This window comes from Polyodon spathula, chromosome 11, assembly GCF_017654505.1.
Source record: "Polyodon spathula isolate WHYD16114869_AA chromosome 11, ASM1765450v1, whole genome shotgun sequence".
Taxonomy (NCBI): Eukaryota; Metazoa; Chordata; class Actinopteri; order Acipenseriformes; family Polyodontidae; genus Polyodon; species Polyodon spathula.
In genome coordinates this window covers 3,680,233-3,704,986 of record NC_054544.1, presented here as the reverse complement: position 1 = coordinate 3,704,986, position 24,754 = coordinate 3,680,233, and the positions used below count along the sequence as shown (strand labels likewise).

General features: G+C 42.4%; 1 protein-coding gene across 27 annotated transcripts in view; it reads right to left on the bottom strand.

Moving 5' to 3' along the window:
• Positions 1 to 24,754, bottom strand: part of LOC121322717 (leucine-rich repeat flightless-interacting protein 2-like) — a 63,861-nt gene that overhangs the window by 31,148 nt on the left and 7,959 nt on the right. The gene's annotated exons all lie outside the window — the stretch shown is intronic.

Below are 24,754 nucleotides of genomic sequence, written 5' to 3'. Positions count from 1 at the left end.
CGTTAACAAGCATGCAATCACACAGGTCAAACAAAACGTACTGTCCAAAAAAAGAATTGTGTGTACGATACACTGCCGTTACAGATTCTGTCCTGTCCCGTCGGCAAGATGAGAGGAGATGAGGTTAAAAAGCTCTAAAAACACGGCATCTTTTGTACTAGGGTTAAGCTGCTTGCTTGTGGTGCAATGAGGCCTCCACCCGGTTACCTATACAGTACAGTAGTTTGATTCTGTCAATTCAATTTGATTTTATTATATTTCCTGTACAGTAATTAACGCACCACGGATCTTGACTATGCTTTTCTGAACACAGCTTTCCATTTATAATAACTAAACATTACGGGTAAAACACAGAATTACAGATGTAAATCTAGAACTGCAGAAAAAGCCAAATGGCATGAACAGTGTAGCACAGTAGAGCAGAGTAAGCCCAGGACAGTTGGCAGGTGCCCAGGATGAGATTAGGGCACCAGTGAATAGAAGTCACATTCGACACCCAGAAGCTTGTGGAATAAAGCACAATAATCCAAGTGAACAATGGGATTAAACAGCACCTGCGGTTCATATTGTTCCAACAAGTGTACCAAACTGCAAGTTCTGTAATGCTACTGAAGGAAGAGAGCTCCCAGTGAGTACACATGGGGGATAGGGCACGACATTAGACTCTGCTTACAAGAACACATTTTCTCCCAAGGCTAAGCTTTAAAATTAGTACAAGTACCTTTCTTAGTCAGTGCATACTGGATGTCTCCAATGAACAACAGCTGCTGAGGGCATAATAGTCCCATTGTGTAGCAGTTTAATTCATTCCTATTTTTCAGGAGGAGTTTAAAAGGACACATCTGAGCTTGTTGCCTGTTTGCTGTGGCAAGCAAGTAGTACAATCTGGAATGGGGGCAACTGCTACAGTATGGAATAAGAGTATTATTTCCATCCCTGTTTGTTCATGGGTTATTCTCCATGATATAAAATAGGGTAATGTTACGCAACTGCCATAGTACAGCACGTCTGACAAAATGTATAAGCTCTTAGAATAAGATACCATTTAGGCCTATTTAAAGTTAGTGTTACATGGACCGTTTGTATTTTATTTAGTAAGCGTTGCACTGAACACACATGCTTTGTGGATATGGTATACACTGCACAGTAACTCCGGGAAACAAGTCTGAAGTGATGAGCCAATATAGCGCAGGATATACAGCAATGATCCCAATGAGAACCTGGTTCCCATAGAAGAAACCACTCCAGTCACAACAACAGCTGGGGCTCAGCTGAAGATCCCTATAAAATGAATGGCCCATGTTTACAGAACTACATCATGGGACTTAATTAGTGTCTTACCCAGAAGAATTTCAATGCCTCGCTCCCCCATATCAAGGACAGCACAGCTACAAAACTACGCAGTTGAACTCGAGGGCTATTGAAGCCGAGGGGTGTCAAACATTCTCAAGCTGAGAAATTCCTTGACAGCAGCAATGAATTATGAAGTATCACACAAACAGTGGTGTGTCAGTTATGTATTCATTGCATACTGCACATGCTGGATGTAGAGACAAACGGCCTCCATATTATACCACTTTTTTAAACTTCTGTGAAGGAATGCCCTTCAAGTATCATTGAAATGAATCACAGCAAGCGGTTCTCTGTAGGATCTGTATGTAAAACACTAGAGCCATCACTGTGCTATTTGCATCCCTGGTTTGCCCAGTCCAATTCCTTCTTTCTTTGATTCACAGTATATCGTCTACTTCATAGTAAACTACTGCAGGGCATTTCTCTCAAGATTCATTGCTATCCAAGAGGCAGGCAATACTAAAAGGAGAATGGCAATACATCCCATATCGATTTTATGTTTCTCAAATTGCATCTTGCTTTGTTTTTAATGTATTTAATATTTTTTTTCTATCCAGACAGAAGAGTCAAAAGGGTTCTATCTTCAAACCCGCTGCTCTAATGAGTTCCTTCAGGGGTCAGGATCAAATAGTGGAAGATATTCAAATTGACAAGACAATTAGATCCTTGCCACTGAAACCTCTCTGTCTATACTGGGTCAACTTTCCTGAAGCTTCACACCGACATCACTCACTACTTTGAAAAGTACTGTATTTTAAACTTGATTGGCTATCTCAGTCCAACTGTAGGCTTAAAAAAAAAAAAAAAATGAAATCACATAAAGATTTACTACATGTACAGCTTTATGTTTGTAAATCAAATTGTGCTTTATGTTTCTAGCTCTCTTCATCTCATAGTGAAATTCAACGCATTGGCACTGCCTTCCATGATTTCCCCAAGGACACAGAGAGAGCACCTTCATCTGAATAGATTGATCTCCCCAAGGACACAGAGAGAGCACCTTCATCTGAATAGATTGATCTCCCCAAGGACACAGAGAGAGCACCTTCATCTGAATGGATTGATCTCCCCAAGGACACAGATAGAGCACCTTCATCTGAATAGACTGATCTCCCCAAGGACACAGATAGAGCACCTTCATCTGAATAGATTGATCTCCCCAAGGACACAGAGAGAGCACCTTCATCTGAATGGATTGATTTCCCCAAGGACACAGAGAGAGCACCTTCATCTGAATGGATTGATCTCCCCAAGGACACAGAGAGATCACCTTCATCTGAATGGACTGATTTCCCCAAGGACACAGAGAGAGCACCTTCATCTGAATGGACTGATCTCTCCAAGGACACAGAGAGAGAGCACCTTCATCTGAATGGACTGATCTCCCCAAGGACACAGAGAGAGCACCTTCATCTGAATGGACTGATCTCCCCAAGGACACAGAGAGAGCACCTTCATCTGAATGGACTGATCTCCCCAAGGACACAGAGAGAGCACCTTCATCTGAATGGACTGATCTCCCCAAGGACACATAGAGAGCACCTTCATCTGAATGGATTGATCTCCCCAAGGACACAGAGAGAGCACCTTCATCTGAATGGATTGATCTCTCCAAGGACACAGAGAGAGCACCTTCATCTGAATGGATTGATCTCTCCAAGGACACAGAGAAAGCACCTTCATCTGAATGGACTGATCTCCCCAAGGACACAGAGAGAGCACCTTCATCTGAATGGATTGATCTCTCCAAGGACACAGAGAGAGCATCTTCATCTGAATGGATTGATCTCTCCAAGGACACAGAGAGAGCACCTTCATCTGAATGGATTGATCTCCCCAAGGACACAGAGAGCTCACCTTCATCTGAATGGATTGGATTCAGCTCACCTTCATCTGAATGGATTGGTCCCAGTAACATATTCCAGATAAATAAATGTCTCTCTTAGCATAACTATGGTTCAGCACAGTCACGCTGAAGTGAAAATACAGCATGGGACTCAATAACAATTCACTGCCCCCTCCTGGTCAGAAATCATTCCACACCACTGCATGAGGGTGAGATAATAAACGTGTCCTTCCATCACCTCCCGTCTCAAGTTAATCCATGTTCCCAGACTGCCATTTATTTGTGAAGTACAACAATTATAGAAGTCATCCCCATGCACACTTGAACACAAAATGCAGAATAAAAACTGCAACAGCCTTCTCCATTGAAAGTTAGGAAACAGCAGGGATGGAAAGATCCCCATGAGTAGCAATGCAAGCCATTCCAGGTTTTAGTATGAGCATAAAAACCTGATCCTCAGGTGTCACTAGTTAAATTTTACACAACCTGGAATGGCACTGCATTTGACAGTAAAAAATAAGGAAAACACAATAAGATAAAGTGTTCATTATCAAGGTTATGGCAGATATTACATAATATGCGTTTTGCTTTTTTAAAATGTCTTTTGCAGTGCTCTTGCTCTGGCTCCGACTGATGGCACAGCATAGGTCACAAATCTCTATCAGAGTCCTGAATGACTGACTGCAGCATTTTTGGTTAATTTCCAGTTACAGAACAATGCACTCACAAGGTCAAATACAAGAAGAATCGCAGAATACAAACTCGGCTCAATCGAATCCAAGCAGGCAACTGAGATTCTTGCAGTCTCCCAGTGCTGCTACTGCACAGTGTATAGAAACGGTAAAGCAGCACTGTGTTGTAAACAAAATCACTGCACAGCAGACTCTGGCTAAGAGAACACCCCCGGGAAGCAAGCAGTGTTCTTACATTGTTTTCTAAGAGTGAGTCATCAGACACAAAATAAATCAACAAATGAATAAATACTTGTGTCTCACTCAGGTTTTTTTCAAGAGATGAACAATTTCCAACTATGTGTAGCAAGAGAAAAAATGGCACATTTTACTGTTTGTTTACTGTCTGTTTGTTGCCATTTTGTAGCAATGAGGTGCACTTGTGGAAATCAGACTACAAAACAATTACATGATATGACGTCAGTTCTGGAAAGATTTAATAAACCCAATCTGTGTTGCTCAGGACGCTCTCACGATGACAAGTTGTTTTTTTACACAACAGTGCTGTATCAAATCCATATGTGCTCTTTAATAAACGTTACCTGTATACTGTACCATCGACCCTGCTCTAGCTCTACTGTAGGAGAAGCAGAGATGCTAAGAATCTTTCTATAACCCTAAAGACCTGTCCTTGTGATGTGAGAGAATGAATTACTGTAACATTGTTAATTGCATATTCTACTCTCTGTGGGTCTGGGTGTGTCACCTCAGCTGCTTGCTGAGAGAGCTAGATTAGACCCAGCATGGTTTGGTGTGTCTCCAAGGGTTCTCAAAATAACATTTCCCAAGCCTCTGTGTACATACCCGCCCTGCAGTCATGGCACACCAGCACAAGAGAATTCACAGGATACGCAAATGCCAAAGTCTGATTTGGAGGCCAGGAAGAAACTACCCAGTTTAAAGACTGTAATGATGGTGACTGTTGTGGTGGTTGTTGTTGTGGCTGTTGTTGTTTTTGTGGTGGTTGTTCTTGCGGCGGTTGTTGGGGTTGTTGTTGTGGTGGTTGTTGTGGTGGTTGTTGGGGTTGTTGTTGGGGTTGTTGTTGAGGTTGTGGTGGTTGTTGAGGTTGTTATTGTGGTGGTTGTTGGGGTTGTTATTGTGGCGGTTGTTGGGGTTGTTATTGTGGCGGTTGTTGGGGTTGTTGTTGTGGTGGTTGTTGAGGTTGTTGTTGTGGTGGTTGTTGTTGTTGTTGTTGTTGTGGTTGTTGTTGTGGTGGTTGTTGTGGTTGTTGGTTGTGGTTGGGGTTGTTATTGTGGTGGTTGTTGGGGTTGTTATTTGTGGGTTGAGGGTTGTTTGTTGGTTGTTGTTGTGGTGGTTGTTGTGGTTGTTGTTGTGGCGGTTGTTGGGGTTGTTGTTGTGGTGGTTGTTGAGGTTGTTGTTGTGGCGGTTGTTGAGGTTGTTGGTGGTTGTGGGGGTTGTTTGTGGTTGTTGTTGTGGTGGTTGTTGAGGTTGTTATTGTGGCGGTTGTTGGGGTTGTTGTTGTGGCGGTTGTTGGGGTTGTTGTTGTGGTGGTTGTTGGGGTTGTTGTTGGCGGTTGTTGGGGTTGTTGTTGTGGCGGTTGTTGGGGTTGTTGTTGTGGTGGTTGTTGGGGTTGTTGTTGTGGTGGTTGTTGGGGTTGTTGTTGTGGTGGTTGTTGGGGTTGTTGTTGTGGTGGTTGTTGGGGTTGTTGTTGTGGCGGTTGTTGAGGTTGTTGTTGTGGTTGTTGTTGTGGTTGTTGTTGTGGTTGTTGTTTGGTTGTTGTTGGGGTTGTTGTTGGGGTTGTTGTGTGGTTGTTGTTGTGGTTGTTGTTGTGGTGGTTGTTGGGGTTGTTGTTGTGGTGGTTGTTGGGGTTGTTGTTGTGGTGGTTGTTGGGGTTGTTGTTGTGGTTGTTGTTGTGGTTGTTGTTGTGGTGGTTGTTGTTGTTGTTGTGGTGGTTGTTGGTTGTTGTTGTTGTTGGGGTTGTTGTTGTGGTGGTTGTTGGGGTTGTTGTTGGTTGTTGGTTGTTGTTGTTGTTGTTGGGGTTGTTATTGTGGTGGTTGTTGGGGTTGTTGTTTGGCGGTTGTTGGTGGTTGTTGTTGTGGTTGTTGTTGAGGTTGTTGTTGTGGTGGTTGTTGAGGTTGTTATTGGTTGTTGGTTGTTGGTGGTTGTTGTGGGGTTGTTGTTGTGGTGGTTGTTGTGGTTGTGTGGTGGTTGTTGTGGTTGTTGTTGTGGTGGTTGTTGGGGTTGTTGTTGTGGCGGTTGTTGGGGTTGTTGTTGTGGTGGTGGTTGTTGGGGTTGTTGTTGTGGCGGTTGTTGTGGTTGTTGTTGTTGTGGTTGTTGTTGTTGTTGTTGTGTGGTGGTTGTGGGGTTGTTGTGTGGTGGTTGTTGTTGTGGTTGTTGTTGGGGTTGTTGTTGTGGTGGTTGTTGGGGTTGTTGTTGTGGTGGTTGTTGGGGTTGTTGTTGTGGTGGTTGTTGTGGTTGTTGTTGTGGTTGTTGTTGTGGTGGTTGTTGAGGTTGTTATTGTGGCGGTTGTTGAGGTTGTTATTGTGGCGGTTGTTGGGGTTGTTGTTGTGGCGGTTGTTGGGGTTGTTGTTGTGGTGGTTGTTGGGGTTGTTGTTGTGGTGGTTGTTGGGGTTGTTGTTTGTGGTTGAGGGTTGTTGGGGTTGTTATTGGTTTTTGGTTGTTGGTTGTTGTTGTGGTTGTTGTTGGGGTTGTTGTTGTGTTGTGGTTGTTGTTGTGGCGGTTGTTGGGGTTGTTGTTGTGGCGGTTGTTGGGGTTGTTGTTGTGGCGGTTGTTGGGGTTGTTGTTGTGGTGGTTGTTGGGGTTGTTGTTGTGGTTGTTGGGTTGTTGTTGTTGTGGTTGTTGGTTGTTGGGGTGGTTGTTGTTGTGGTGGTTGTTGAGGTTGTTATTGTGGTGGCGGTTGTTGGGGTTGTTGTTGTTGTGGTTGTTGTTGTTGTGGTGGTTGTTGGGGTTGTTGTTGTTGTTTGTTGTTGTTGTTGTTGTTGTTGTTGGTTGTGTTGTTGTTGTTGGTGGTTGTTGGGGTTGTTGTGGCGGTTGTTGAGGTTGTTGTTGTGGCGGTTGTTGAGGTTGTTGTTGTGGCGGTTGTTGGGGTTGTTGTTGTGGTGGTTGTTGGGTTGGTTGGTTGTTGGGGTTGTTGTTGTGGTGGTTGTTGGGGTTGTTGTGGTTGTTGGGGTTGTTGTTGTGGCGGTTGTTGGGGTTGTTATTGTGGTGGTTGTTGAGGTTGTTGTTGTTGAGGTTGTTATTGTGGCGGTTGTTGAGGTTGTTATTGTGGCGGTTGTTGAGGTTGTTGTTGTGGCGGTTGTTAGGTTGTTATTGTGGCGGTTGTTGAGGTTGTTATTGTGGCGGTTGTTGAGGTTGTGTTGTTGTTGTTGTGGTTGTTGTTGTGGTTGTTGTTGAGGTTGTGGTTGTTGTTGTTGTTGTTGTTGTTGTTGTTGTTGTGGTGGTTGTGGTTGTTGTTGTGTGGTTGTTGTTGTTGTTGTTTGTGGTTGTTGTTGTAGGTTGTTGTTGTGGTGGTTGTTGGGGTTGTTGTTGTGGCGGTTGTTGGGGTTGTTGTTGTGGCGGTTGTTGGGGTTGTTGTTGTGGTTGTTGTTGGGGTTGTTGTTGTGGTTGTTGTTGTGGTGGTTGTTGTGGGGGTTTGTTGTTGTGGCGGTTGTTGGGGTTGTTGTTGTGGTGGTTGTTGAGGTTGTTATTGTGGCGGTTGTTGGGGTTGTTGTTGTGGCGGTTGTTGGGGTTGTTATTGTGGCGGTTGTTGGGGTTGTTATTGTGGTTGTTGTTGTGGTGGTTGTTGTGGTGGTTGTTGTGGTGGTTGTTGGGGGTTGGTTGTTGTTGTTGGTTGTTGTTGTGGTGGTTGTTGGGGTTGTTGTTGTGGTGGTTGTTTGTTGTTGTGGTGGTTGTTGGGGTTGTTGTTGTGGTGGTTGTTGGGGTTGTTATTGTGGTTGTTGTTGGGGTTGTTGTTGTGGTGGTTGTTGGGGTTGTTGTTGTGGTGGTTGTTGTGGTTGTTGTTGTGGTGGTTGTTGGGGTTGTTGTTGTGGTGGTTGTTGGGGTTGTTGTTGTGGTGGTTGTTGGGGTTGTTGTTGTGGTTGTTGTGGTTGTTATTGTGGTGGTTGTTGGGGTTGTTGTTGTGGTGGTTGTTGGGGTTGTTGTTGTGGTGGTTGTTGGGGGTTGTTTGGTGTTGGTGGTTGTTGTTGTTGTTGTTGTGGTGGTTGTTGTGGTGGTGGTTGTTGTGGTGGTGGTTATTGTGGTTGTGGTTGTGGTGGTGGTGGTTATTGTTGTGGTGGTTATTGTGGTGTTATTGTGGTGGTTGTTGTTGTTGTTGTTGTGGTGGTTGTTGGGGTTGTTATTGTGGTGGTTGTTGTGTTGGTTGTTGTGGGTTGTTGTGGTTGTTATTGTGGTGGTGGTTGTTGTTGTGGTGGTTGTTGTGGTTGTTGTGGTGGTTGGTTGTGGTGGTTGTTGGGGTTGTGGTGGTTGTTGTTGTTGTTGCAACACCACCCCAACCACACCACCCCCACACACCACCAACACACAACACCACCACAACCAACAATACCAACAACAACACCACCACATAACACCACCCCCACAACAACACAACACCACCCACAATTGTTGTGGTGGTTATTGTGGTGTGGTGGTGGTGGTGGTTAATAACCACCAACAACACCACCACCATTGGTTGTGGTTTGTTTGTGGTGGTTGTTGTGGTGTTGTTGTTTGTTGTTGTTGTGGTTGTTGTGGTGGTGGTTGTTGTTGTTGTGGTTGTGTGGTGGTGGTTGTTGTTGTTGTGTTGTTGTGGTGGTGGTTGTTGTGGTGGTGGTTGTTGTGGTTGGTTATTGTGGTGGTGGTTATTGTGGTGGTGGTTGTTGTTGTTGTGGTTATTGTGGTGGTGGTTATTGTGGTGGTGGTTATATGTTGTTGTTGTTGTGGTGGTTATTATTGTGGTGGTGGTGGTTGTTGTTGTTGTTGTTGTTGTTGTTGTTGTGTTGTTGTACCACCAACAACACACACCACCACCAACACCACCACCACACACCACCACCACACAACCACAAACAACCCACCACCACAACCACCACCACCACAACACCAACAACACCACCACAACACCACCACCAACACCAACACCACCACCAAACACACAACACAACCACCCACCCCACCACCAACAACACCACCACCACCACCACCACCAACAACACAACACTAAACAACACCAAACAAAAACAACCACAACAACACAACCAAGGTTACAACACACAACACCACCACCACCCACAACAAACCCCACAACACCACCCCACCCCAATACACCACCACCAACACCTACACCAACAAAAACCACAGCCCCAATAATAACACACCACACCACCAACAACGGTGGTGGTTGTTGTGGTGGTGGTTTTGTTGGTGGTGGTTGTTGTGGTGGTGGTGGTTCTTGTGGTGGTGGTGGTTGTTGTGGTTGGTGTGGTTGCTATTTTGGTGTTGGTTGTTGTGGTGGTGTGGTGTTTGTGTTGTTTGGTGGTGGTGTTGTTGTTGTGGTGTTGGCACCACCACAACAACACCACACCACTGTTGTTGTTGTTGTTGTGGTTGAGGTTGTGGTGGTGGTGGTTATTGTGGTTGTTATTGTGGTGGTGGTTGTTGTGTTGGTTGGTTGTTGTGGTGTTGGTGGTGGTTATTGTGGTGGTGGTTATTGTGGTGGTGGTTATTGTTGTGGTGGTGGTTATTGTGGTGGTGGTTGTTGTTGTTGTGGTTATTGTGGTGGTGGTTGTTGTTGTTGTGGTTGTTGTGGTGGTGGTTGTTGTTGTTGTTGTTGTTGTGGTGGTTGTTGTTGTGGTGGTGGTTGGTTGTTGTGGTGGTTGTTATTGTTGTGGTGGTGGTTGTTGTTGTGGTGGTTGTTGTTGTGGTTGTTGTGTTGGTGGTTGTTGTGGTTGATATTATTGTGGTGGTGGTTATTGTGGTGGTGGTTATATGTTGTTGTTGTTGTGGTGGTTATTGTTGTGGTGGTGGTTATTGTGGTGGTTGTTGTTGTGGTGGTGGTTATTATTGTGGTGATGGTGGTTGTTGTTGTTGTTGTGGTTGTTGTGGTGGTATTCAAATAGGAAACTATTCAAAATTCCCACCACTAATCCTAATTATAAACACTATTAAAACAATATTCATAATACAAAATAATAGCAATCTTATATAGAGCGTTGTCACTTTTGTAGCCTCAACCAAGTCAGTGCTAATCTTGATGAGTGATACCAGCGAGTCTGTGAAAGTTTGTGAATGGCATTTTTGACCTGAACGCATCAGATCCCAAATTAAAGTTTGTTAATTTGACCGTGTATCTGGGTATTCATTGGGACATCTTACTACGAAACTGGATATGATGTAAACGAAATGTTGCATTCACAACAAATAAAGCTGCTGTTTGATCTGCAAGTCTGGGAAACTAACACCAAACAAGGCAAAACGTTATTTTTTTTTTTTTTTCTCTGTCATAATGAAGCCTAAACTGTAAATGTTCGTCTTCATTTTTTTCATAATTGCATTCTTTATGATTTATTGATTTCAGCACTTTCCTTTGGTTTACTGGTTGCTTAGTTGTACAAAACCCGATTTGTAAAAGATTTGCCGCGGGAACGAGTACCAACACAGCACTTTGGTACGCAGTCTCAGATTCTGACTGTACAAAAAATATGATGAGCGGCGGGAAAGTTAGGATTAGTTCGTAGTTATGTTTTTTAAAAAATGGTTTGTAAATTAATTTTCAGCTTTTTGACACACTGGCCCATTTTCCTGGATTCATAAAATGGAAGCCATATGCACTATATATATATATATATATACTATATATATATATATATATATATATATATATATATATATATATATATATATATATATATATACACACACAGCTCTGGAAAAAATTAAGAGACCACTGCAAAATTATCAGTTTCTCTGGTTTTACTATTTATAGGTATGTGTTTGGGTAAAATGAACATTTTTGTTTTATTCTATAAACCACTGACAACATTTCTCCCAAATTCCAAATAAAAATATTGTCATTTAGAGCATTTATTTGCAAAAAATGACAACTGGTCAAAATAACAAAACAGATGCAGTGTTGTCAGACCTCGAATAATGCAAAGAAAATAAGTTCATATTCATTTTTAAACAACACAATACTAATGTTTTAACTTAGGAAGAGTTCAGAAATCAATATTTGGTGGAATAACCCTGATTTTCAAGCACAGTTTTCATGCATCTTGGCATGCTCGCCACCATTCTTTCACATTGATGTTGGGTGACTTTATGCCACTCCTGGCGCAAAAATTCAAGCAGCTTGGCTTTGTTTGATGGCTTGTGACCATCCATCTTCCTCTTGATCACATTCCAGAGGTTTTCAATGGTTCAGGTCTGGAGATTGGGCTGGCCATGACAGGGTCTTGATCTGGTGGTCCTCCATCCACACCTTGATTGACCTGGCTGTGTGGCATGGAGCATTGTCCTGCTGGAAAAACCAATCCTCAGAGTTGGGGAACATTGTCAGAGCAGAAGGAAGCAAGTTTTCTTCCAGGACAACCTTGTACTTGGCTTGATTCATGCGCCCTTCACAAAGACAAATCTGCCCGATTCCAGCCTTGCTGAAGCACCCCCAGATCATCACCGATCCTCCACCACATTTCACAGTGGGTGCGAGACCAGGTCTCCGTCTAACCATTAGATGACCAGGTGTTGGGAAAAGCTGAAAATTGGACTCATCAGAGAAGATGACCTTACTCCAGTCCTCTATGGTCCAATCCTTATGGTCTTTTGCAAACCTCAGCCTGGCTCTTCTTTGCTTCTCATTGATGAAGGGCTTTTTTCTAGCTTTGCATAACTTCAGCCCTGCCCCTAGGAGCCTGTTTCGAACCGTCCTCGCCGTGCACTTCACCCCAGCTGCTGTTTGCCATTCTTTTTGTAGGTCACTTGATGTCATCCTACAGTTGCTGAGTGACATTCGAATGAGTTGGCGGTCATCCCGGTCAGTGGAGAGTCGTTTTCGCCCTCTGCCGGTCTGTAGCTTTGTTGTCCCCAATGTGTGCTGCTTGACCTTGTTCTTATGAACCGCAGTCTTTGAAATTTTAAGGATGGAAGCAACCCAACGCTCACTGTATCCCTCTGCCAGTAAAGCCAGAATTGAACCCTTCTTTTCCTCACTCAAAACTTTCCTTTTCAACTCTTTGGGCATGGTCAATAGTTATTTTTTGATTCCAGTTACTTTTGAGGTACTACTAGCACTGCCAGCTGGTCCTACTGCAAGAGGATAGTGATGACCACAGGAGTGGTTTTTATACTTTTCCTCGTTAAATAAGATTTGGTTCAGGTGATCCCCTAATCAGTACCTCATTCAGTAGAATGAGGTGTGCCTGTGTTGGAATTCAACAGACACTGGAATGGAATGGCTGCCATACATGTAGAGATGCTGATTTAAGAAAAATTTGCAGTGGTCTCTTAATTTTTTCCAGAGCTGTATATATATATATATATATATATATATATATATATATATATATATATATATATATATATATATATATATATATATATATATATATATATATACATATACACACACACACACACACACACACACACACACACACACACACACACAATATAATACTAGTTAAATGTAACCGGCCCAGTCGGGCCTGTGGTGCTTCATAACTACCGGCCAAACTGCGCTCTCTACCGCCCCGGGCCACTGGTCCATGGTTAATGTCGAACCCTGCTGTGCACTTCACATCAACATCTCTTTCTGTTTTACTTTATCATTGTTACTTTTCATGCTTGTAAGTTGTAGTACTACTGCTGTACTGGTCTGCTTCCAAAAGTGTACTGCTGCAACAAATTTAAAATAAAAGTATTAAAAGCTTTTTTACTACTGATTATTAAAGGAGTGTGACAATGAGTGAATACGCCATGATCTGCAGGCTCTGTGTGAGCTTCCCCACACATTCCTAGATCCTGACCCTGACCCTGACCCATGGGGCCTCTTCCGTGAAGAGAACGCCAATGGGATCTATTCATGATTACCCCATCTTGATCCTATCCTCTCTGAGCAATGGGACAGCAAGGTCACAATGGAAGAATTATGTCACAATGGGATGTTCAATGTCACATGGTAGGAGGGGTGAAGACTGGCGTCAAAAATACAATTCAATCTACCAGGAAGAGTGGGGTTGAGACCAGCAAACTGGTTTCACTTGGGGAGTTAGAACCTAAGCCAGACACAAGCAGGGCCTTCAGCGTGCATTAACCCACTGCACCACCTGCCTTCCGATTCGGCAACATCAACATTTCACAAAACTGTGCTACTTGGCATATGCTGTGCTCAATCCTTCTAAAAATACTACTGCAGTGCCTGCCTTGTTTTAGAATGTTTTAAAAATTCACCAGTTCACTTGAACAAGGGTAAAGAATTGTTGACTACTGGCAGATTTTTATTTCTAAACTTTACTCTATAGAGCCCTAAATGTATAGATGAATATATGTGCTTTCAAGAGGTGGTTACATTTTTCTTAAATTAGATAAGGGTGATATTTTCAAAGCAATTACTCAAGTTTTCAACTAAGGTTTTTTTGTTTTGTTTTGTTTTTTTGCTTTTTCTTTTAAAAGGAGTAACACAACCTGCTGGATATTACAATACAAGAATCAACTTGAAACTTAAAGAACAGCATTCAAGCACTCTCAAGTTGTTTGCTTCTTAGTTGTATATAATAATGTAGGCTACATGGGATTGCCTCCTTTAAAAAATAGGCGTTAACTAAAGACTGAAATAAACACTCCTAAATGTGCTACTTACACAGCGAAGGAAAACAAAGTGTCCAAAATTTGCATCCATTTTACGGTTAAAACAGAAATCTCATGGAGGACGAAAGTAAGAATTTGTACCGATTGAGGTCATGCTAGAGTTCATGTTCTTTAAAGCAAAGCAAAGCAAGTGTCTAATAGTGTCAGTAAAAAGGACAGGTCCTATACAGACACTTGTGTTGCAATGCTTGGTTGGAGATTAATCCAATTACATTTGCTCAATCCACACATTATGCACACAAAACACTTATCTACTTTCTTACCATCTTCTGAGCTCTGTAGGGCAGCAGGTTACCCTCCATGATCGCAGTGCAGTGCAGTGTAGCGTTCAAAGATCACTACCATAGCGGCAACAACATTCTTTTGAAATGAGATGGATCACAGACCAATTCCACTACTTCTTTTCCCTCCAGGCGCACCAGTTTACCACGTTTAAAAAAAACACAGAAAAGGACTACAGTAGCCCATCATCAAGGGAGACTAAGACGCACAATAAGCAAGTGTCACCGAATCAAACACTCGTCTGAATCCAGGTCTTTAGCACATATAGTCCATACTGTCACAGCGAGATAGTGATCGTTAAAATCCTCTTAGTGACAACACTGTACTACTGAATTCTGCAGCTACAGTAGGTGTTAATCAGTAAAGAAGTTGATCATTAGCCAACTGAAATCTGATCAGTGTATGAGGCAGGCTTATTCCTCTTGCTTTTCAAGACTGAACCACTAGTGAGAAGTAGTTTCCAAGGGAAATTTTCCAGATCATTTTGCTTTGAAAGTCACTTGGTAAAAAGGTCTTAACAGAAGTTGACGTCCAGTCCAGTCTCTGGCACATTTTTATACAAGCTAAACTGGAAGAGTGTGAACTCATCAAGAGGGGATACAAAACTGTGTTGATTTACTAACTCCTGCACGGTCACAAGGAACCAAAAACTGGGCCACCATCTAACAGCAGCAAGTGTGCAGCTCTCTCAGCGTTCAGACAGGCTGCTATTTTTAAAGACCTACATTTATATAAAAATTAGAATTTTTAAATGAACATTATCCCTTGTACAAAAAAAAGGCAGGACACAGAAGTTGAAAAGACCTACCCAGCACACTGCTATAAAGTGGACATTGCGGTTGGCTGCGTAGTACCTGCCCTGCGGAGTTCATCACTCAGGCAGATGAGTTTTGATGGTCAGTTCAGTTATTGCTGTAATTGATAAATCATAAAGCCCAGCACTCCCATTGGAACTGGAGGCAAGTCATTTAGGGATACCAAATACTGGAGGGATGACTCTCAGCCCTTACAGTATGAGGATGGGATGGGATGGTAGGGGAGGGGAGGGGAGGCACATCTTGAAATGAAGATTTCCTTGCTCTATGAAGCCATTCACTCGTTAGCATGACTAAAAAGTACAACATATTTTCAAAACATGCTCTCGGAGATATTAGAATGCTACATAATGTAATTTTGAATACCAGATGAGGCCAATCGCGTCCGATTAAATAAATAAATAAATAGAAAACTCATTGAAACTGTAATAAAGCCCAGATCATTGAGCCTTAGCATGGCACTGTAGTGCACACCACTACACAGCCCTGCCTGCTCTTACTGCGATTCTCCTAACGCAGTGGGTCTCCTCAGGTTCATATCATTTTATTTTCAATATCTACTGTAAAAAATGCACAGAGTGGGGGATTAAAAAAAAAAAAAAAAGGACCGAGTTACTCACACAGTATGATGTGAACCTAACTGCTAGCATTCCTACAGTGCGGTTTTCTAAAAGGTGTGGCCTGCTTTCTATATTTTCGGAAGCAGCTCCTGATGACAGCTGACAGTGCAGCAGGCTCCTTATCACTCTGAACAGAGCTCCCCAGCACAATGGCAGCAATGCCCCCAGCTCCCCAATGCTTCTCAATCCAACTGCCGGTCTGCTGGAGAGGGCTGTTTAACCTATTACCTTCCCCCCAAGCCAGTGACATGATGTCATCTGAAAGCACATGCACCTACTCTGTACAGACTTATACCATTGTCATTATTTGTTATACAGTGGGACCAGTTTGCGATGTAGCAAATAGATGGATATCCACCACTATGGGGGCATATTTGTTTATGTGGGTGTGGGCTCAAGTATAAACAACTGATGCATAAGCGGGCCAGCTTCAGGAGTCTCTGTCAACTGGCAAGACTGAGTATAACAGTTTTTTTTTTCCAATAAAACTTTACAAGGCAGATTAATCATTTTGGAAGTATTGTTAAAACGTCGCAAAGGATATATAAATAGCAAAACTCATGATGAGGCAAAAAGATAAAATAAACAAGGGAGTTTGGCATGAGTCCATAGTCACAGTCTGCTTGGAAAGCAAGCAGCAATCACTGTATAGAGTAACTGTTTAATGATCAGTAACAGGGCTCAGCATTGTGCATTAAAGCCACACACAGTGTATATAGCTGGAGAAGGAAGATGAAACACTGGCACACGTCCTGCTTGAGAGAAGAGATTTGTACTGTATTTTTATGTCAGGAACAGGCCCAAGGGGAATGAGGCTCTGACTACAGCATGAAAGTGCCGTTGTGTAACAGTTGAGGGAAATTGCTTTTTCCCTCCCCCCATTGTAAAAGCATCACTGAGCCTCCTACCAAAGACAGCAAGCTTCAATTGGATAATAGAAGATGGAGGGCTGGAGGATACAGGAAGGAAGCTGCTGGTTCAAGATGCTGACTGAGTCACATCTCAACTGCTATACACACACAAAGCAAGGGAGTGGTGAAGGTGAACAGTGCTGCTATACTGCATGCATATAGTTTCAACACTGAAAAAAACACAGTTATCAGCACAGGTTTTTGCTAGATGTTATTATTGATCGTGATGCCATAACTCTATTGTGGTGGACACAAACTTTATAGCGCAGTGCTGAATAGTACGGTAAAGGTAGACTTTGTAGAATCATCTTCTATTCAAATTGAACACAGTAGATTGAGTTACTTGGTTCTTTGCTGTATTAAACCTGAAACATGTTTGTCAGCCTTACGAGTGACACACACAAGTAACAGCTCGTATCTGTAATGATATCCTGACAAACTGTCTTTAAAGTGCGTAGAGATCATAAAAAAAACCCCCAAAAAAACACATTTTTGTGGTTTACACAGTTCTGCTCTTAGTCAAAGTCTATCCCTGCTGGCAGCAACAAATCATTTGAAGGGCTTAAAACATTTAGTGGCAAGCAATTTATTCAAACTATGCGAAAAAAAAAAGTCCCTAAGAGTTTTTACCATCCAGATGTTTTTCATTTCAATGCAGGACTCATAACTGCTCTCTAATCCCCTACTGACTGAGGAGGAACTGGGTTATTTAATTTTTTTGCTTTTACTAAAAAAGGCAGCTATTTCAGCATGCTTTCTTAATTTAAATAAAGTCAAAAGCCCCAACACTGCAGTCAGGATGTTGTGTTTGTTTGTTCGGGAGATTTGGCTGCTGTGCTCTGCCATAGAAGTCAAGGATTAGGAACATGCTGGCTCCTGTAGGGTTACGGACCTGCAGGGCTTGCAGGCGGTACAGCAGAACAGGTCTTACAATAGCAGAGCAGCCTCAGGGGCCCAGCAGCACCACATGCAGTAAAGACAGCCAGGGAATGTGAGATCACCACTCTACCTTTAAAATTTATAATTTTGCAGGTATGACAGCTGAAAAAAAAGCCTTTTAAAAGAGGATTGTTGAAAAAGTGGATACACGATTATTACTCCAACAAAAAGGACCACAGCTCTGTCTTCAGAAGAACAGCATTGACCCCCTCTCTATAGGCTGTTCTGAGCCAAAAGATACTGTGCTGAATTAATATACAAAGCACCCATGTACTGTACTGGCTTGCAAACACCCAGTCAGTTTTCTGCAAGGGGTTAAAATATTGTTGCTCTGGTGGCTTCATCTGCCACTAGAGGGGGGCGCTGGGGTTTAGGTCCAGGACTGGGTTAACAATCTGTGGGAGCTGTTCTTTGTGTGACAGAGAGCATGGCCACAGGCTAGTGCCTCACTCCTTCCTCTTCAGCACTGGACTTTGCTGCACCACAACCCTTCTCAAGTCTGTTCTCATTTGACTTTGATTTCCAGACTTTATTTTCACTGTATATTCTCCCCCTGTGCAGCAGATATGAGGATCCTTCCTGACACCAGCTACAGGCCTACTTGCAGCAGGGTTAGGTGTTTCAGATTCTAAAGTTCTAAACTCTAGTTCTAGATTCTAGTTCTAAAGCTTGTTTCCCACTGCTGTGCAGAGTAAATTGATAAGGGATCTACAATAAAGTCTACTATGTCAATAAGAGGTAAGGAAATGTTCTTTAAGCACTGGTTCTGTAATATCCACCCCTAATTTAATCCAGCTGTAACTAAGTGGGGGCTGGTGTGAGGCTGGAAAAGAACCATGTAATCAAGCCAGACTAACATCATGTCAGCCTCTGAGAAACAGCAGGAACCCTTTACCTGCAGAATCAGGAATGAACACGCTCCAGAGTGGTCAGGGTCCCAGGAGTCGATTGAAAGGGCACTTTCCAAGACTGGAAATGCAACGATGTTTATTCCCTCTGGAAGAGCTTTCATGTCTCAGCACTTTAACTTCACGAGCACTATCCTTACGGTACATCAAGAATATAATGTACTGCAGCATGCTGCTGTTCTGTAACTTGACTTCCCATGCTCCAAGAAAGTAGAATGTAAGGATGTGTTACAGTAAGAGGAGTAAACAGAAGTTACTTGGCTTTCAAAAGCAAGTTCTTTCTAAACAGACATATACAGAAAAATACCAGCTAATAATGCTGTGAAATCCACACCCATATTAGATAATACACTGGCAGTCATTACCTTACAAAGAAGCCTACATCCTGGCACCTGCACTGAGGCCTGTGAGAAGTGGCGGGCATGTCCTTCTGTTCACTGACTTTACTGGAAAATGATTAACTTTTCTGCTTCAACTTTCAGAGAGGCCCAGTTATTTATGCTTTTTGCGATCTTTTTCCGTTTCACGGATTTACTCCAAACCGAGTCTGTATTTTATCTATATTGGATAATTATAAAGTATATAATTCTATGACAAATGTTTGTTTTGGTACTTACATTTAAGTGCTTAACAGTTACAGATAAAACATTTGAATTTTTCACTGACTGAAGGACAATGGCTGGCCACAATCTGTTATGCCCCACTTCATTTTTTTTGAGTTACCGAGTGTGAAGGAAAGCATCATTTTAATATACTGCACCCGCGTTTGCAAATCTGCAGACATTAAACCTTATTTCTTTTTAAATCTGCTAGCGTACAGAAGCACTCATCCATGTTCCTTTTGTATTTATATCCTAAACTTTTCCTTTTAAAAAAATAAATAAATTCAAATTCACATTCAAATGAGCCTGCGTGTTAAGATTTAGAGCAGAGCTCTGGGTTTTTACTTGGCTGGTTGCCCACTGCACCATCTTAAAAAGGGAGGTCAGTTACACGAATCCTGCAATTGTTCAGTCGTTGACAAGCAAGGGGAAACGCAGCATTTATTAAACCCGGACCTTGCAGTATTTTAAATGAACACTTGGACTGGGTGTATGGCACAGTGAAGTTCTATTCTAGTAAACTCACACAATATCCTGCGTTATCCTGTGCAATCGACTGTGACAAGAAAATTCAATTAACCAAAGAATCCTCTGGTCCCAGTTGCACAGGAGTGCAATACCAGCCAGGTGGATATCAGCCTCTCCAGAAGAGACAGTATTAACAGTACCCCCAGGATGTGATTAAGACAAAGTCAGTTCACAGTGCTCAGACAGTACTCTCTGATTAAACAGACGGAAGGATGTTGTCGTACAGTAGTCATTAAAGTTACATCCTAAACAAGGTGACAAGGTGTCATTGGCTGTCATTTATACGAATATGGTAAAACATGATGAACAGAAAGGTAAACATGCTGTATGTTGAATTGTATTGCTTAGCTAAATTCTGAATACCAGAGCTTTAAAAAAAGCACTGGTTAAAGTTCTGTAAATACAGTACGGTCCTGTGCCTGCCTTCATGAAACCCAGTAGAAGTATTTGAGAAGTCCAGCTGTTTGGAAACCTATACAAACACGCCTGTGATTTGGTACTATAAATACTGTTCATAGGGGCTGGTAGTGTACGTTGACGCATGAAATTTCCAGCTGCTTTTCATTTCAGCCACTTTCATAACAAGGGCCTAATTTCATATGAGGTTTTGCATATTATTTTTCCTTTAAAATGTAAGCCAAAGTGGAAACAGGGTAAGCAAGCCTGAAAGATTAGCAACCTGCTTACTGTACAGGTTCATGCCCCTCTTCACCGAGGAAGAAAAAGCACAGGGCCTCTCAACACTTGTGCACACTTCCTCTGGAGGGCAGCCGAGTAAAAAGTGGGTACAAAAGTTCTAAAACTCCAACTGCATTTAATTAACAGGAAATGTCTACGCAGAGCTATAAATGGCAAATCATATCAGCACAAACCGCATCCCTTCCTGTAATTTAACCCACACAATGCAACAACTTTGTGTTTTAACATGCCACTGTAGTGCCCCTCCCTCGCCCTCACTCTGTATCACAGGCCCCTCTGCGATACTCTGACACTCAGTTAACCATGACTCTGCATTATTAAAGACTTGTTAACTGTTCCACCAATCGGCCTGCACTGATGATAAAAGCTGTTTAAACAGGAAGAGCTTGTGATAACAATCTCAACAAGTTCAAAGTCATAAAACCGACTTCGTTTAACCCTTTTAAGAGAAAGCTGTGTTTTCTAAATTCAGCAGCACTCTTTCTTCATCATTTCCAGAACTTCTTACCGGATGGCTGTATCTGAGTGTATTTTTAAGAGATATTCGGGTTTTTTCAATTAACTTCAGTTGATTTGGACCATATCCGTCACTGGTCAGACCCTTACTGTATATTTGGTTAAACAAATACTTAGCAATAAAACACACGAGAGTAACAACACTGTGCATGCAAGGGTGCATACACGCAGAGGTGAGGTATTCCTCAAATACATGAGGACATCCCTTTTTAGTGCTGTTAGAAATCATGGAGGACTACATAGTCAGAGCTAATAAAACAATTCCACTACAGTATACCTTAACAAATATGTACAGTATTCCCATGTTTACCATGAATCATGCACCAATTACACTTAAATGTGTAATCATTTAATGGTATTTTTATGTTGTTGCAATGAGTGAAGAAAAACTGACCAGCTTGGCTCTTGAGTACTGCAAAGCATTACCACACCAGTGGTGAGAATCACTAGAGAATGGACGGGCTTATGAGAACTTCCAAGGTAGCTACAGTATGTTTCTCTTAAGTATCATCACACAATTAAACAGATAGCCATGCTGAAAAACTGTGACCTAGAACCCTATAAAATTAACAAAGATGTGACTAGGTGCTGGATAGGCTCAGATTACTCTGACAGTGCTTCTAAAAGTCAGCTCCTGATTTAATGGCTTAAGCAAATATATAGGAAGTTAGCTATGCTTGTCTCCTAACGATTCAGGTCAGATTAAGAGTGCACAGAGTGTAAACACCGTCTCCTGGTCAGAGCCAGGGAATCCAGACTAATCATCTTTCAGCAATGTGCTTACATTGAGCATATATTACTCCCCCAGCATCTCTCCTCAACCAGATCACAAGTCATTGTCTGGAAGTGTACTGTGCTTGTTTTTAAAACACAGACAGCCAACAGAGTCTCCTGCTAGATGAGACGGGTACTGACACGCACACCCATAGGAAGTCTACAGTAAATGTGGGTCAGTTTAAATCTCCTCTGCACAAACCGGCAGTGTGAGGCATGAAACAGTTCGTGGAGCTCACCCTCTTAGACAGTGATATAGTAGGCCTAGCAATGATGCACAAGTATGTGTTTTTGGCAGGTTTTTTCATGTTTCTATTTATTTTCTCAACATATCATGAGTCACATTCCATTGCTTCTCGGATCCAACAGAAATCCTCATGGATACTGACCCTTACTGAATTTAGAAACAAATCAATGATTTAGAAACAAAGTTTGGACTTTTCTCCCTACATTTCTAATGAAAGTTGGTGCAATAATCAAATAAGCATGAAAACACATGACAAATACCAGTAAGTCATTTATACAAACTGTGACAAACATGGTTAAAGCAGTGTCAAACCGATAACCCCATGCACTTGTAACTTTTGAACCACAAAGAAGATACCGAGTTTCACAGCAAGCTGTACTGTGAGCCCTGCCTGCCAATCCAACCCCCATGCCCAGCACCTGTCTCTGGAGAGTATACCAGTAAAGTCACTGATAAAGGCTGTGTGAAGAAGGGCTGGGAGTGCTTCAGGTTTCTAGAAATGCCAAAGAATTCCCAGAAAGTAGTCGCAGAGCTGCAGAAGGGGTCAACAAGTAAAATGATATGTTACTTATTTTTTTTACATCAATCAAAGCCTCCTACATGCACCACATTTTGAATTATGGCTTGAATTAGTAACAGTACTACTGTGGTATCATTAACAGATGCTAATTGATGCAGGGGAGTGGAAGGAGGGAAACAGAAGAAATATGATGACTCAAAAGCTCAGAGGTTACATTATTTTCTCCTATATGAACTTGACCCCTGTGTTTGGTAATTTTTTATTTTTTGGTTTTGTTTGCGTTTCTCCACACATGCTCAGTGCTCCCCCCTGCTGCTGCAGCGAGTGAGTGAAACAGCTGTCAACTGCCCAGTCTTCTCTCTAAATAGTACAGATATCAGGGGACTGAGCAGCTACTTCCATATTAGTCCACAGGAGAGCAGCCCAAGGGGAGGCAGATTCCAACCTGAAAGAAAACGCACATTTACAAACAGTTTGCATGACAAACTGGATGAGGAAAGTCTGTCCCCATCGCAGAGGCAGGGTGCTGTCGCCCAAGCATCACATCTTCACTATTGATGCATCACCACCACTGCGCAATACCTTTACAGCGGTAGATGGGCGAGATTGTCCCCACCGCTCACCCAATTGTGATAAAACTTGATATGGGCCTTCCCTGGAACAGGTTCTTGAGGGTATCAGGATCTAGATCATTGTGTGACCAATGTTTGCATGCACTTTGGGCTCTCCTTGGAGGGGCTAATGAAGAATACAGTGCGAGTGCAGAAGTGTTTGCCTGACATGAAACTGTGGGTAGAAGATTCCCTTCCTCATGTTGTGGATCACGGTGATGATGACCCAAAGCACTCTTTCTGGATACTGACATTTAATGTAGATTATATATCCCTGACTGGGATTTGTATTGTCATTTTACATCAAAACATAATAGCATCTATTTACATAGGAAGACTGAAAAATCTGTGGATAATTGCCACATACTGTAGCCCATATAAGGACAGGCCAAAGTATTCTGCTCATCACCATGACAAACATGGAGGAGACCGCAGCGTACTTGTATTCACTTTTCTTTTTTTTATTTGTAAGTCACCTAGATTACAGTAAATAAAAGCAGATACTCTTCAACATATAGGCTTTTCACAAAGTAACGTGCGGCATTTTCCACACAGGGTTCCTGATTCTTAAGAGATTAGTACTGCAAGGACAGCGCAGACCCTCCAAGCGTCGTTCTCACTACTGTACCTGACTTGTACCATTACTCAAACCACACAGCCCAGGACACACTGAGCCAAGCAAAAAAGCAGAGTCACAGTCGATGGCAGAACTGGGACGAGAAATCAGGAACTTCTCTAGTAACACAGGACATGACTGCAACACAGGACATGTAATTAGGCAACAATGATTGAGGGCATTGCCAATCAGATAACTGAAGCAGTATTGCTACTCTAAACAACCCTATGACTGAACCCATGTGGATGAGTTACACAACTGTCCGATCACCATTTGGAAGACACAGAGATTTGCTTAACTTTGTTGTAGCAGGGCTGTCAAACAATCTTACCTGTCTAGTGCAAACTGCATCGTCACACCATCGCTGACCTTATTTTGTCAGATGGTGCATACTAAACATACCCAGTGCTCAAACAAACCTTCTCCCACGTAGAATAGTGAAAATGCCATTCAGTCAGCATGGCAGAGTTTACAATATCTCAGAATCAGGGCCCTTGCGATGAACGAGGAAGTAGCTTGAACAACCCTCCCATCCCTTTCCAGAGCTGGGGAGCCTGCACGTGTGCAGTGTTTTTAGACAGGTTGACCATAAGCACGCTGAAAGCTTGCTGACTCCTGGAAACTGAATAGCGGCATTCCATTCCAAATGCTCTGATTTCATCCAAGCCCTTGTTAGTGGTAGTGGGTGGCATGTGTTAGGCACGCTTTAGCTTTGTAGCCCTGTGACAGCACAGCTTGGTGGTGACATCCATAGACCAGGAAGTTGACAGAGACACACAGGTACTATGGGTTGATGCGCGCGCATTTATACCTTCACCAAAACAAGTACCTTGCTGGTCCTTCCAGCATGCATAGCAATTGTTTACTTTCTACTTTCTGTTTCGTTCTCCAGTCTCTCTTGCTCTCTCTCCTGCAACACCCACACTGATGAGCGGCTGATCTGCTCTTTTATACACCTGTGCCTGAGCTCCATTGCTTAACTATTCAAATCAAACAATAATACATGAAATTACCCATACTCTAATCCCAACACAATACAACAATGCCCCACTGACCATTCTTTTAAATACACCCCAAAATAAACCAACATTCTTTTAAATAAATGCAATACATTTATTTACAAGCAAGGCTTTGCCCTGCCCCACTAATTACACGCAGGACTCTCTTCTGCCTCCACAAGCCCCCTGACGCATATAGCAAATTCGGAGAAATGTTGTTAAAGAATTCCCCGTTCCACGCGTCCGTGTTCTTACAAACACTGTGCAAGGAGTCGCTCGCAGTTATAGCTCAGCTTTGCATGTGCCTTACCAAAAGGAATAAAAAAGTTGTATCACTAGTAGCAAAAAACTCAATTTTAAATGCACATAGTCTGTATAATATTATCAAAATAAACAATACTTTACAGAATTCAATT